The sequence below is a fragment of the Nelumbo lutea genome, chromosome 3, assembly GCF_056320005.1.
Source record: "Nelumbo lutea isolate HS-2025 chromosome 3, American lotus-T2T, whole genome shotgun sequence".
In the NCBI taxonomy this organism is placed as follows: Eukaryota; Viridiplantae; Streptophyta; class Magnoliopsida; order Proteales; family Nelumbonaceae; genus Nelumbo; species Nelumbo lutea.
In genome coordinates, this window is record NC_142686.1 from 109,620,538 (window position 1) to 109,633,301 (window position 12,764).

The following is a 12,764-nucleotide window of genomic DNA, read 5'->3' on the forward strand; positions in this document are numbered from 1 at the left end:
TTTGATTATTAATTTAATATTAATTAATATAAAATGAAATTGTTAAATCTTTCATATTTTTCGGTGCATCGTACGGGTCCTCGCTAGTATTAATATTAAATACGGTTTACAGTAGGAATGGCAACGGGGTGAGTTCGAGGCGGGGATGATATTCTTCGTCCCCAACCCCGATTCTAAAATTAACCCTGTCTCTGTAACTTTCAATCCCTGACGAGGATGGGTTCCCCAATCATTGTTATTCAAATTTTTTTTTTGCAATAAAATATAATTAATTTATTTTATAATTATTTTTAGTATTTTAATTAAGATATATGAGTTTTAGAAATTTTGAATTTTGAATTAATTTTTTTATCTTTTCCCACTATTATTCAATATTTTTTTATTAGCACGCCCTAATGGATCATGATTAGGGGGTGCAAGTTAGGGTTGTCAATGGATTGGGTTTGGGTTGGGTCTAGTTGGAATCGAAACCGACTCGATAATAAAATTTAAGGACCTAGAATTGAATCTGGCTTGACAAGGTTTGTAATTAGGGGGTGCAAGTTAGGGATGTCAATGGGTTGGGTCCAGTTGGAATTGAACCGACCCGATAAGAAATTTTAAGGACCTATAACTGAATTGGGCTTGACAAGGTTTGTAATTTTTAGACCTATAACCGAACTGACTGGTTCTCAGAACAATTGGCTTGCTCTAAGGGTAATGTATTAGGACATGAAACCGACCCAAATCGATTTTTTGTCCATCAATTTGTACTCAACCCATTGACTGCCCTAGTGCAAGTTACGCTAGGTTATGTAAAGTATTGGTAAACCAAACCCAACTGGAGTTGTGGAACACTCAACCATAACATCAATTCAACTCGAAAGCTCCAATTAAGTTGGTTTCATACTTTTTAACTCTAACTTTACCTTAAATATTAGCCTAATCCGACCCTTCTCAATTTTTTCAAGTTGCGGGTCTAGGCATGCACCTAAATTGAACGAGTTCGGATCTCCTGCCCATGCTTATCACAGCCATACATGGAGAACATCTCATCCTCTACATAGTGTTATGCAGGGGGAGATGTTCCCAATTCATGGGGGATAGTGTATTGTGGGTAGGCGTGGGTAGGAGATCCGGAGTCAAATTGAACACTCACCCTTAATGAAGAAACTAGTTAATTAATTAATGATTACCAATAAAATAACAATTATAATATAATAGAAAATATTATTAATTAATTAAAATAACATTTAACATTTAATTAATTAATAATTGTTATTGGGGTTGCTTTACCTACTATTTTTCATTTTTTTACAACCAACCAATCAAATGTAAATATTTTCCACCTATTTATTTACATATCATTACTACAATTAAGGTATAAGTATTTTAACTATAATTATTTATAATATGGATATATTTAAAATTTTTAATATTCAAAATAATTTTAATTAAAATGAGAGTATACTTGATACTTGAATACGAATTTCTAATAATAATGAATAAACTAATAAAAATAAATAACTAATTATTTCAAAACATTAGTTATATTTATAAAACTTAAAAATAATTTGTAAAAATTAAAACTATCACTTAATATATAAACGTATTTCTATATGTATTATCAAATTAACTATAATTAATTTTAAAATAAATTAATTTAAGAAATTAAATAATAATAATAATAGTAATAATAACAATGTTATGTGGTGGTAATAGTAGCAATAATAGATTAACATTACTTAGCATAAATAACTAAAAATTTAATACTTTTAACGACGTTATTTGAAACGTAAATTTAATATGTGGCGGGAAAAGGTCTTTTACGACGTTATTTGAAACGTCGTAAAACGTAAATTTTAGCAACAGTTATATATAACCGTTGAAAAAAGTTCGTTTTCTACGATATTCACCACTGACGCCGTTAAAAGTGGAATGTTTTACGACGTTTCGTATAATCGTCGCGAAACTAACGTCGTCAATAATGTGTTCAGTTTTATTCTATGCAAAACACAATTTTTTCTCATTTCATGTAAATGAATCAATGCAAAAAAAAAAAAAAAAGAAAAGAAAAGAAAAGATATTTCAGAATACGCAAAAGCCGCAAAACGTAACAGGTTTTCGGACTTCTGGCAATAGATAAACAACAATGCAAATTAATATCAAATCATAAATAAGAGAATAAATGAAAAGATAAATTACCATCTCCAATTCTAAGAGTTGTCACTGTTAAAAGGGTACTACTATGATGTCGGGAAGACATGATACCAGGAAAATTTTACAACCAATCAAGAGGCACCATAAAAGTAGAAACCAATTAAGTTGGTTTTCATCAAAATTCATAGGGGTTGTGATTGGTCAAAGCCTTTTCGGTATGATGCCTTCATAGATTTTAACCTAAGAGAATGAGCATTAAGAACTTAATAAAATGATTAAAGTCATCCTTGAGAAATGAGTATTGTCAATGTCATTTTAATTAAAAAAAATGCGTGTATGAGAAACATCAATTTGATGTCTTAGTTAGAAATAGCTTGTATTAAACATCTCAAAAGGGTTTTAAAACATTTCAGATAAAAAACATCTATCTAATGGAAATTTATATTGATCAACCCAAAATGCAACAGAAATGCAACACCATTATACCGAACATCCTTTAAATTGCCAAAATGCCAATAGTTTTACAGCATTGCAGTTCCTCGGCATTAAGACTTGACAACTTGATATTTAGGCTATGTTTGGTTTGAAGGAAAATATAGGGAAGGGAAGGAAAAAATAAGAAACCTTTATAACCCTTGTATTGATTTTCTTGTCCTTTCCTACTTTTTCCTTCAGACCAAACATAGCCTTAACATCGAGTTAAGAAAGATTTGAGTATCGATGTTAAGAAATGATTAATCGCCGCCGGCCGGTGTTAAGAGATTCGCCAAAGATTGATTGAAGTGGACAGCGTTAATACATTGGCCTTCTTTCCACTGCCTTCAGGCTTCAACATTCAACCTACTCAAACCTTAGGAAAAAAGGTTTAAAAAAAAAAAAAAAAAACAAAAAGGGAGAAAGAACAAGGTAAGCTACTAGGCAAAAGAGGGTTGGGGCCTTAGGATGCATGCGAAGTTTACAAATTTTAAGCCCAAAATTCATCAAAACAAATTTATTTTTACTCATGACTCATTACTCCCTATCCGGTTCAATGGTTCAACAGTCCGGATCACCCACAAAACACAGGTCTAGTTAGTTCATAATTCACGTAATAGGTGCTGGATGCCTGGTTAGATGAACTTCTATGGCAAACAAAATGAACCCTAATGATAGTCTAAATTGTGAAACTTGGACAGCCAAGCTCTTGTCGATAAAATAGAATGTCCTAAACACTCTAAAAGCGTGAACATCCAATCATGCATCAAAAAACATTTTCCCATAAATTTAACATACATGTGTTTATAGACTTTTTACCTTTAGAAGATCTGGTTTTAGAATTTTTTACCTTCAGAAGATCTGGTTTCTTGGTTGGTGATACTCTTTAAGTTGCGCTTGGAAACGATGCAAATGGAATGTGTAAATTCTGGTTCACGGTAAATTTGCATTTTGGTTCACTTTTGCCTATGTTTGGCAATATTACATTTATACATTGACAAATGACAGACTATGCATATTTACATTGATAAAAAAGAAGTAAATTTGCATTCAAGTGGACTTTTGATTAAAAAAAAATGCTTTATTGGAATTCATGTTTGCATCCATTACAGCTACAAGTCTGTTTGGTAAGAAGGTAAATTTGTCAGTGCAAAACTAACATAATTTTGCAATTTAGGCTGCATTTGGTTGTAGTGCAAATTTATTTGCACTAGTACAAATGTAAAAAATGAAAATTCTTGTTTAATTTTGTTTTGGATTTTACTTTATTCTGCTTCATATCTTAATTTACTTCATTTGTACTGTAATCAAACAAAATAAGCTAAAATTTGAAACAAAAATAGGTCTGAATTTACATTCAAATCATTTGCACTGGCATGGTTTTGCATCAGTGCAAATTTATTTACATTGCAACTAAACACAACCTTATATGAACCATTTTACACCCTACATATTTGCATTCACACTCATTCCAACTACAGCCTTAAGGATGAGGACCACCTCCTTCCATCCCAACATACAAAAGGGTATTTCTAAAATTTGAGCGTGGGTTCATGCTCCCCTTCCTTCATGTCCTAACGCCAAGAGTGATATGGGCCGAGCTAGGCTGGGCGTAGCTCTTGTTGTGTGGCTTAATTTAATCGAGGCCTGAGCCTAGTGTAGCCCACATTATTTATACCTGTAACTTGACCTGTTCATGGGTCGGGCCAAGCTTTGCCTCCTTATCAACAGAAAACGTACAGGCTCAAGCCCGAGTCCAAAGCCTGATCTATACACAAAATGTCTTATTTTCAATGTACTTTTATAAACTAATATTATATTAATTTAGTAATAATTTAATAAATTAATATATATTTTCTAATAGTAAATTAATATTTATTAATAATTAAGAAACAAATATATATTATATATAACACAAGTACTTTTTTATTATATGTAATAGTATCAGGTCGGACTTATTTGAAAAATCCCAAGCCCAGCCCAAAAATTATCAGGCCTAGCATTTAAAGCTTGAGCCCAGGCCCATGGGCCAGAAATTTTGTCTAAACCTAAAAAATAACGAGTTGGGTCATCGGGGTACTTGGCCCATGAATAGGTCTACCTGTAACTAAGTAACCAAGCAACCCATTACTCATGATTCTTTTTTGAATAGAAAAAAAAAAACTTGCAATTGTTTTTTTCGTGACAAATAAAATGACTTGCAAGTTGCAATTTTTTGCACTTTGCAGGTTGCTCATGTCCTTAAGACATCCCAACGTTTTTATAAAGAAACTAGTCGAGACTATGTGATGCACAGGCTTGTTAGTTGTTACACAAAATTGAGGGAGAAGTAACATTATGACATTTCTAATTGAGCCAAGGCAATCTAAGCTAAATCAAATATTATATTTTTGAGTTATATTGACCACAATCCAAATTGAAACCCTAGTAAGAGTGACTAATCTCTTATAAGGATGTCAATGCATCAAGTTAAACGGTAAATTCAACTTGACTCATCCAAATGGTAATCTCCTATAAGTTCATCTTGACTCAGCACTACATGGTCAGGTTAGGGTTAGGCTTATTAAGGTGTAGGGTCAGGTTAGAGATTTGATTGTTTAACCCAAATCAGGTGCATGTTTGGCTGACTTAGCCCATCCGGTCATATTTGTTAGATAGTTTTGTATGCCCTTAGCTTCAATCAAGATGATGCACTTTATGAGTTTATTATAAATGAATAAAATTGCATATTTGATTCATGTTCCCTTGGTATGTTTCTGTGTAATACCCTTAAATTGGACACTTAATGAGACTCGTGTTAGTTTAGAATGTTCACAGCCAGTGGGTCAGTCTGGGGAGACCTATCCTGACAAGGCTGACACTATTGTGCCACCAAGTCGGTTGGGGTGGCATGTCTCAGCTGCCAGGGTGAGACCCTAAGCATATACAGTGTATGATTAATTGAATCTTTGAATTGGACCAGATTTCCAGTATTGCCCTGGACCTTGGAGATTGATGGGCAAAACTGGAAAGTTACACCTGACCCCTAGACTTGATTATGATACTACACTAGGTGTCAGATTGGGCTGTCTTTGATATACCATTCAGTGAGATCCTTAGTGGGGGTCAAAATTGGGTATATTGGGACAGTCCGAGAATTCATCTGAGTGGGTAATCATAGTGACAGGATCAACCCCTTTGTCGGACAAAGGTAATGATCGGGGATGCATTATCACTAATGGAAACCAAGACTGTCAGCAGCCGATTTTAAACATTGAGATTTGTTTTGCAAAATATATTTTATATGAGATATAAAAGTATATATTTAATGGTTTCTAAAAGGTTTGCAAAAATGTTTTAATTCCCGGGATCCATATAAGCAGAGTGCAATATTGTTCCTTGTAGCCGAGGGAGATGTCCTCTCTTGTCGGGCGGTGTGTGATCATTATGGGCTGAGAGGTTAAGTGTAAGACCATTGAGGATAATACCTGATGGGCTAATCTTGCATCTGCCCACAGTCCCTGGGTGTTACAAGGTGGTTTGGCCCAGGGACCACTTAGGATAAGTATTGGGCCGATAGAGCCCATGAGATGGGTTTCAGGGGTGCACTGTCCATAACAGTGTATTCAGCCAAGCCTTGTAACAAAGGCTGGACCGAACCCATGTGGCTGATGTGTATATCAATGTTTGGGTCCCACGCCATACAAGGAAGCCCAACTGGGTAGCAGTTTGGAAGGCTAAGTAAATATATGACCTTAAATGGGCCTTAAGCACATTTCGAACTAGGCTGATTTGATTAGTCACTTAAAGGGGCAAATTCTGAGATGGATCAGTTGATAGGATTGGGCCTAGACCCTATCCACTTAGAGAGTCCAAGATCTAAATAAGATTTAGATCTGGAAGCATCATAATTAGATTAGGAGATGGCTGATCTGATCTGTAGATAAGATAAGGGTTATCCCTTATCACTTAAAGGAACTTCTAATTCAAATATGATTTGGATCTCCAACTCCTAATGGGATTAGGAGCTGATCCCTTTAAGATTATAAAAGGAGCAGGGGGTGGCAGCGTTTAGACATGCAACCAACACACTCTTGTCTTTAGAGTTGAGATCACAAGAAGAGAAAATTCTGCACCCTGCAAATACTCTCTTGCCGCCTCCTTCCTGCAGCCGCCGCCTCTAGTAGTTCGATCTTCTCATCTCTACAGGAGTAATCAAGATTTGATCTTGATACCAATCTTTTGGAGAAAAGATTGATTGGAGTTGTATTCACAAGCCATCCTGTTGATTCTTGCGAAGGGTCAAGTTCTTTTGGAAGAACACTGTTGATTTTGCTCCATCCTGCACTGCGCCATCTTTAGTGGGAGCAGATTTTGGATCATTCCTTGGGCGTGAACACCTCCATTGGGAGATACTGTTTCTCCGTATCAGGTATTATCCCTCACTACTTCTTTTGGTTTAGATCTGGTTCAATTTATGGTTCAAGAATGATCATTGAAAATATGATTTTCTAAATAGGGAATACGATTCTCAGTTGAAGGGAGAGAAAAATTTTTGAAATTCGCCCCCTTATTCCGCAATCTTTGGGCGCCAATGTGATAGATATCCTATCCCTTCAATATTCTGCACATATAAAGGATATTCTTGTAATTTGGTCTGACTAATCTTAAAGTTTATGATTTCTTTCAATATTTGTTTTAACCCAAAATAGGAGTATGATTATGTTAGAGTTTTAATTATTTAAACCGACTCGAGTTCAGGTTTTGGTAATGGTAACTCCCGTCCATCATGTCATAATATCCCTACATATATAAAGGATATTCTTCTAATTTAGTTTGACTTCTAACCCCTAACCTAAGTATATGATTTATTTCATTATTTGTTTTTATTTTTTTCTTTCACTTTGAAGACACAATACCTTGGAGCCATAAACCAGTTTCCAACGTAAATTAATGACTCTTGAGTTTTCAAAAAGTATCACAAAAATTACAATTGAAAAGAGTGCGGGACAGCTTGAATCAGTATTGAGTTGAATCCTATTGGTCGGGTTAGGGTTCAATCAAACCCTTGCCAACCCATCCAACCCTATAGGGTTCAACTTGATACCAACCCAACCTTTGTCGCAGTCTTTCAATTGTATTTTTTTGTGATACATTTTGAAAACTCAAGAGCCATTAATTTAAGTTGGGAATTGTTTTGTGGGTTATTGGGCTGATATCCTTACTCTCCCATGCTCTGTTTTTATTATGTATGGACTTTTTTTTTTTTGAGATAAAATGAAGTAGAAAGAGCCCTATGACATTCTTAATTAGGTGTTATCATGGGTTAAGTTAGGCTATAGGCCTAGTTTAAAGCTTTATTAATGTAATTATTTTTAGAAGGATTTAAATTAATAAAAATTATTATTATTATTATTTTATAACAAATTTGAATGAATTTTTATTATTTTTATAAATTTTAAGTATGGCTTAAATGGATTAAAATTATAACTTTCATAGTTCTATTAGTAACAACAATTAATAACTATGCTACTTGATTAAGTTAATCAGGATTGTTTAACCACATATATAAGTTACCTAATTAAATAAGTAACTTAAAACACATGGTTGATAAATAATTTGCACATATAACTGTTATATAACATATGGGACCATATTGGTATCAAACTAATGGACTCGTATGTAGTGCGTCTAAATTTACAAAGGACCTATATCTAGGGGTGCAAGTAGGGTGTGTCCAGCCTGAGTCTAGACCAACCTAACCCACAAATTTGCATGGATGAACTTGGATTTTTGGTTCCAAGGTTGGGCTTTCTTTATTTTTAGCACTAGACCTAGGCCTAGTCGTTGGGCAACATGAGCCCAGCCTAACCTTATCCCTACTCGAGACCAATCGAATTATATACATACATACATGCATATATAGACACATTATTTGTGTGCATGCACACAAACACACACACACACACACACACACACACACACAAATATATATATATATATAAATAGATAGATAGATAGATATAGGCTAAATTTTAGTGTGTGTGCTTAATTAGTGATTAATCTAAGCCCAACGGGCCAGGCTTCAGCCCAACCCAAGTGTCTCAAATTTTAGTGTCAGATGGGCTCGAGGATAAATCTAGCTTGACCTTAGGCTTGGGCCTTAAGCCCAATTCTAAGGGTTGATCTTGGGTTGAGCTGAATTACTGTTATTTTAATTACTATGAAATTATTTTACCTAATTAAGTAAATAAATGTGAAGTTATTTTAATTACTATGATATTTTACTTAAATGATTCATTAAATATGGTAATTTACTATTGAATTACTTTTCCAAATAGTTCAACTAAATAAGTAACATAATTTACATAAATTGTGGTAATTTTCAATAACAATGACCATAATTATTAATTATATTTATACTTAATAATTTAAGAAATTGTCAATAATAATTTAATTACAATCATTGTTATTTTAATTATTGTAAATAATTTTATAGTAATTAAAATAACAATAATTATAATTTAAATAATTCATTTTACTTTTTTGAAATGTTTGGTAATTAATTAATTATAATTACTTATCAATTATTAAGAGTAATTTTTAACATTAATTAATTATCAACTATACTTAATTAATTAACTATAATTAATTAAGTATTTAATGAATAATAGTAATTTTTTAGTAATTAAATCTACTAAGTTAATCAATTGTATTTGTCTTATTGTACTATATATTTTTTCTTTTATTATTATTTTACATATATTTTATTCATCTTAATACATTAATGAGAAATTATATGCATGTATTTGCAAGGTGGATAGAGATAGAGATGGAAATAAATAAATAGATACAAGGGACGAGATTAGGAGATGTTTTTAGATGGAGTTCTAGGTAGGGAAATAGTTTAGGGGAGAGAGAGAACCAAGGAGAAGCGTTGATTGGGTAAAGAGAGAAAGGAGAGGCCATCTAATGTGATCATCTTTGTTTCAATAATATATTAATAGATTTCTCTTTCCATATATTACCTTTAAACTATACAAGTGTAGGGGCATATGCATGCAAGGGTAAATATATAAATTGACATGATATAATCAAATTTAAATTCCATGACCGGCACCAAAATCAAGGGCATCTACCATGTACTTGTGCAAGTAAAGTGCAAGTAAATGATAAATATATAAAGATATTATATAATCACATTTATCTTTTATGACATACACCACAATATATGCAATCAAGACAAGTATACACTTTATAATAATATGAAGGGGATGAGAGATCCATCATATGGATAGTCGAACCCTATAGCTAGGTAGAGTGAAATTTCAAAAATTTATCTATCTCCCATATGGGAATCACATTCCCTATTTTAGAAAACTGCATTTTCAATGATTAATCTTGAACTTAAACTGGACCAGATTTGAAACTAAAAGGTAGGAGAGGGATGTACCTAATACGGAGTAACAATAACTCTCAACAAAGGTGTTCACGCCCAAGGAAAACGCTAAAGATTGCTTCCATTAAAGATGACACAGCGTAGGGTGGAGCAGAATCAGCAGGTGGTTCTTCAGCAAGAACCGGACTCTTCAGCAAGAATTTGATGGAGGGTGAGTGAGCACGACTTTAGATAAGTTTTTCACCAAAAACTGATATCAAGAATGTTTCTTGATCGCTCATACAGGTGGAGATCGAACTGGCTATGGCGGCAGCAATAGAATGAAGCAAGAGTAGAAGATGGCATCGGTCTAAGTAGAGTTGTCTTCTCTTTTGAATCTGTAATCTGATTGAGTGTAGTAGGGTTCGCCCTCCTCCTCTATTTATAGCCTTAAAGAAAACTTATCCTAATCCCATTAGGAGTTTCCTAATTCAAATATCATTTGGATCCGGACTCTCTTTAAGAGATAAGGATAAACCCTTATCTTATCTGTAGATAAAGATCAGCCCTCTTAATTTTATTAGGAGTTTCCTAATCCAAATCTTTATTTGGATCTAGACTCTCTGAGTGGATAGTGATAACTCCCTATCCTATCTGCTGATCTAAATCCCAGAACCGCCACTCTTTAAATAATCATATTATACCAGTTCGAATTGGGCTTTAAGCCCATTAAGTCTATGTGCTCACATATCTTCCAAGTTGCTGCCTAGTTGGGTATCCTTGTATGGCGTGAAATCCAAACATTGATCTACACATCAGCCACATGTGTTTAGCCCAACCTCTATTATAATGCCTGACTAAATTCACCGTAGGAAATAGTGAACCCCTGAATCCATCACCATGGGCTCTAATGGGCCCAACATTTACATTAAATTGTCCATAGGTCAAACCACTTTATAAAAACCCAAGGACTGTGGGCAGATGCAAGATTAGCCCTTCAGGTATTATATTCAATGGTCTTACACTTAACGATCAAACACTGCCCGACAAGAGAGGATCTCTCCCTCGGTTGCAAGGAACAGTGTTGCACTCTCTACTCACATGGATCCCGGGAATAAAAACTTTTTGCAAACATTTTTAGACCATAATAAATATATGTATATTTCTATACAAATATATTTTGCAAAAACAAATTTCAATGGTTGAAATTGGTTGCCGACAACTTTGGTTTCCGTCAAAGAGAGTGCATCCTTGATCATTCACTTTGTCTGACAAAGGGGTTGATCTTGTCACTATGATGACCCACTCAGATGAATTATCGGACTGTCCCAACATACCTAGGTTTTGACCCCTTCTAAGGATATCACTGATTGGCACATCAAAAATAGCCCAATCCGACACTTAATGCATTATCATGATCGAGTCTAGGGGTTAGGTGTAACATTCAAGTTTTGCCCATCTATCTCCAAGGCCTAGAAAAATACTGAAATTCTGGTCCAGTTCATGGTTTCAAGAAAACCCACACTACATGTACCTCAGGTCTCACATTGACAGTTGAGACAAGCCACCCCAACCAACTTGGCGGGATAAATCTCCCCAGATCTATCAAACGGCTGTGAAGATTCTAAACTAACACGAGTCTCATATGTGTTCAGTTTAAGGGTATTACACAGAAACATATCACAATAACATGAATCAAATATGTACTTTATTCATTTACATTAAATGTCATAAGTTACATCATTCTGATTGGAACTAAGCACAATAGAGATAGAATAAATATGGATGCAAATGGATTGAATCAAATTCCAATCATGGTATATCCGAATCTTATCTAACACTATTAAGAGCCATCCGATCCAAAATTCGATTAGATCTCATAAGTATGGATTTGAATTTGAATTCGATGAAGAAGTTGTATTTTTGGATCTGATATGATCTGATTTAAATTTCTTACAAAATTAATAAATTATTAAAAGAAAAAGAAAATATAATAATTAAAAAAAAGAAAAACAAAAAATACAAGTATCTTTTGGGTCTTCTCGATAGTGCTCTTTGAGGGAGTGGCTTTAGAAGCAAGAGATCAATCAAGTGTGAAGGTGAGATTCTCTAGAAATATCCAAGAGTGAGTGAATGAAAAAGATGGAGGAAGGCCAAGATGAAAGAAAGGATATTTCGCAAAATAAATAAATAAATAAATAAAAACTCACTAAAAACACACAAAGCTCTAAAGGCCCATATGTGAAAATCTTATCTGGCAAACCTTTGAATATTTTAGGTGTAATGGCTCAGATGAAAAGCATGTGGCGGTGGATGAAAGGCTCGATGTCAATAGAATGAACCAACGATGATGTGTTGTGGATCTCTTTCACTAGGGAGAAAGATATTTTGAATATACTCTAGGAGGAACCTTGGATAGTTAAGAGACTATCCATATGTTTTAGCACAATACTTGGATTCGGCTCTAGTTGAAGAGGTGCAACTGAACTATATTACCATGTGGGTCAGAATCCTCAATGTGCCGATAGCCTACAGAACTAAAGAAATAGGTGACCTACTAGCCTAAGAAGTAGGGGAGATTATCAACCTAGAACAGAGGAGAAAGAAGAGTGAAAAAGGAGGAATGGAGTAAGGGGCTAAGAGTTAGAGTGAAAATAGATGTGAGAAAACCTCTTTTGAAGGTTTTAAAAGGTTCTCTGGAAAAATGGACAAAAAGTAGTGTCCAGATGGAAATATGAGGCAATCAATGGAGAGCTTGGCCTCAAGGTTATCAAAACAAAACATAAAGAATACT